Source organism: Cyprinodon tularosa, unplaced genomic scaffold (assembly GCF_016077235.1).
Source record: "Cyprinodon tularosa strain WSP-4 unplaced genomic scaffold, ASM1607723v1 ctg446, whole genome shotgun sequence".
Taxonomy (NCBI): domain Eukaryota; kingdom Metazoa; phylum Chordata; class Actinopteri; order Cyprinodontiformes; family Cyprinodontidae; genus Cyprinodon; species Cyprinodon tularosa.
The window spans coordinates 85,606-89,286 of NW_024039170.1; positions in this window are offsets into that span (position 1 = coordinate 85,606).

Consider the following 3,681-nt stretch of genomic DNA (forward strand, 5'->3'; position numbering starts at 1 on the left):
TTCCGCGTGCTTCTCTTCTTCTTCTTTTTTTCATTTATTTACTTGTTTTCGCTCCTATAAATGCCAACAAGTGCGCCCCTCTTTAGCCCATGTTTAAAGCATTGTGACCACAGTGGTCATATGATTTCTAAAGCAATACATTACTGTAGAACTGTAAATAATATCAATGAAAATGTTTACATTTGCATTTTTAATTAATGTAATTTCCATGAGATAATCATCATTTGATATATAAACACAAATATATATATGGGACTGGAAAATCTTGCTGAATTTAATATTGATAATGATGATTATGATTTAAATTATTATTATTATATATATATATTTTTACAGTTAATGACACTAATCAATCCAAACATGAAAAAAGTTGACCGACTTTCAGCCCAAAATTTAATTATAGTGAAATATATTGATAAACATAAATTGCTGATCAAAGTCCAAAGAGATTTAAGTTCAGTTTAACAAACTCTATTTAAAATCTATTTATTGCTATATTTAATAACTTCTTCTAATTATTAACAAAAGAAGTCCCTTTATTTTAAATAATTTTTAGATATAATAATAATAACAATGCAATTATAATGCTATAGCAATCATATTATCATAAAGGATAGTTTAGTTTATTTTGGACCAAAGAATACATGGAATACAAAAGAAAAATAAGTTAAACGAGAAATGAGAAAAGTCAGCGTACCTTTTTAAGCCTCCACCTAAAAACTACACATATGCAAATCATATATGCAGATAATATATAATTAGGGACTATATACACCTTCATATGGTTAACAAATTCAGCAATTTGGTAAAAATATATAATAAAATATTAATGAAGGATAACGATATATATATATATATATATATATATATATATATATATATATATATATATATATATATATATATATGTGATATATTTAAAACGTACCGTAAATGCACTTTCTAAATATCTGGTACACCTGCATTTAATAGATACTGTTAAAAAGATGTTTTCTCAGATTTCATGATAGGAGTCTTGATATGATGGAATCCATTCTGGTCGTACTGGAAAAGAATCTAAATCTTAATGGGATTTTCCAAGATCATTAGTGAAAATATTAATGGAACTAAAGCCATTTTGAAGCTTTTTAACATTTAAAACTTACTGATTCACACAAACACACACAGGGAGTTTAGGTCACTTACAGTAAAGCCTAGTACCAACCCACACATCTTCAGTTGCTGTAATATGTCTATTTTTCTGTTCCAGTCCTCACTTTGAAAAAAAAAATTGTCTAATCATGACCAATCTGCTTTGTCTAAAGTATAATAACTAAATAAATATTTGTCTTATTGCTTTTCATGTATGATGAATAATGATTTATGTAATTTACAACATAACTTTGACTTTAAATCAAATGGAATGAGAACAATTTGACTTCTAACTTTTTACACAAAGATGAAAGTAACGATAAAATAAATTTATCTAATCAGAGTAATTGTACAATTAGTTTTGAGAATATTCTGTGAGCATAAAGTAAGGAATTCTTGACAGATCAAAATGTCCAGGAGGGGGTGCTATTTGACATTAGCCTTTCTCTTCCAATGTATACGCCTTCAGGTGTAATGCTTGATAATGGTTCTGCTTATGGCTCATCTGTTGTTTTTATTTTAAGGCACATTATGTGAACAAGAAAGGAATTAAATTAGTTTCTGGATACAATAATAATTCTTAATTATATTATTTTGAGGATGATGTCATCTGTTAACAGTGAGGATAAATAGCTCTATATTATAATCTTAGTAAGCACCAAATTACTAGAAATAAAATTTCACGAAAGTGTCCTGAATGAACTATTTCAGTGCCAATACACCTTTCCTCAAACAGCCTATTACAATAAAAAATAAACTCTTGTTTCAGCATACAGTAACCAGCACTGTACTGTACTGCACTCCATATTTTAATACTTATTTATAATCTGTTCACTGCACCTCAGGACTGTTCACTGCACCCTTATAATGTAAATACGTGTGGATGTTATGTTATTTTTACTTTTTCTTATCTTATTGTGTTGTGACTGTCACTATATGTAAAGCTGCTGCTACACTGCAATTTCCCAGCTTGGGATAAATAAAGTACATCTATCTATCTATCTATCTATCTATCTATCTATCTATCTATCTATCTATCTATCTATCTATCTATCTATCTATCTATCTATCTATCTATCTATCTATCTATCTATCTATCTATCTATCTATCTATCTATCTATCTATCTATCTATCTATCTATCTATCTATCTATCTATCTATCTATCTATCTATCTATCTATCTATCTATCTATCTATCTATCTATCTATCTATCTATCTATCTATCTATCTATCTATCTATCTATCTATCTATCTATCTATCTATCTATCTATCTATCTATCTATCTATCTATCTATCTATCTATCTATCTATCTATCTATCTATCTATCTATCTATCTATCTATCTATCTATCTATCTATCTATCTATCTATCTATCTATCTATCTATCTATCTATCTATCTATCTATCTATCTATCTATCTATCTATCTATCTATCTATCTATCTATCTATCTATCTATCTATCTATCTATCTATCTATCTATCTATCTATCTATCTATCTATCTATCTATCTATCTATCTATCTATCTATCTATCTATCTATCTATCTATCTATCTATCTATCTATCTATCTATCTATCTATCTATCTATCTATCTATCTATCTATCTATCTATCTATCTATCTATCTATCTATCTATCTATCTATCTATCTATCTATCTATCTATCTATCTATCTATCTATCTATCTATCTATCTATCTATCTATCTATCTATCTATCTATCTATCTATCTATCTATCTATCTATCTATCTATCTATCTATCTATCTATCTATCTATCTATCTAAGTCTAAGCATTACTTATCTCATCACATTCTATACTTTAATTATCTATCTATCTATCAAATATCTATTTTATACTTCTACATCTATCAATAAATCTATCTTACAATCTATCTATTTATCTATTTTATCTATCTATCTATCTATCTATCTATCTATCTATCTATCTATCTATCTATCTATCTATCTATCTATCTATCTATCTATCTATCTATCTATCTATCTATCTATCTATCTATCTATCTATCTATCTATCTATCTATCTATCTATCTATCTATCTATCTATCTATCTATCTATCTATCTATCTATCTATCTATCTATCTATCTATCTATCTATCTATCTATCTATCTAAGTTCCTGGTAAGCATTGTGAAACTTCAGAAGATGACTGGCAAAGGAACACAGTTCCCTGATAGCTTTGTGTAATTATTCTATGCAAAGTAGAAAAAAAGAACACTCAAAAATAAAATCCCTGTAAAAAACTGTAGGTACCAGAAAATTCACAGCAAATTTTTTCCAAAAATAAATCTACTCTTTGAACAAATGTACTTTTTTTTTTTTAAGATCTTAACCATGCAAAATGTAATATTTGATGCTTAAATTGTTTAATATATACTTAATATGTATATTTTAAGTACGTTTATGAAATACAACGCAAAAGTTGCTCAAAAACTGATTTCACACACACTTGTTGCGCAGTTGACAGTCTAAAAACCAAACCCACGTGCGTTGATTTGTTTACACTCTTGCGTGCTGACGTCAC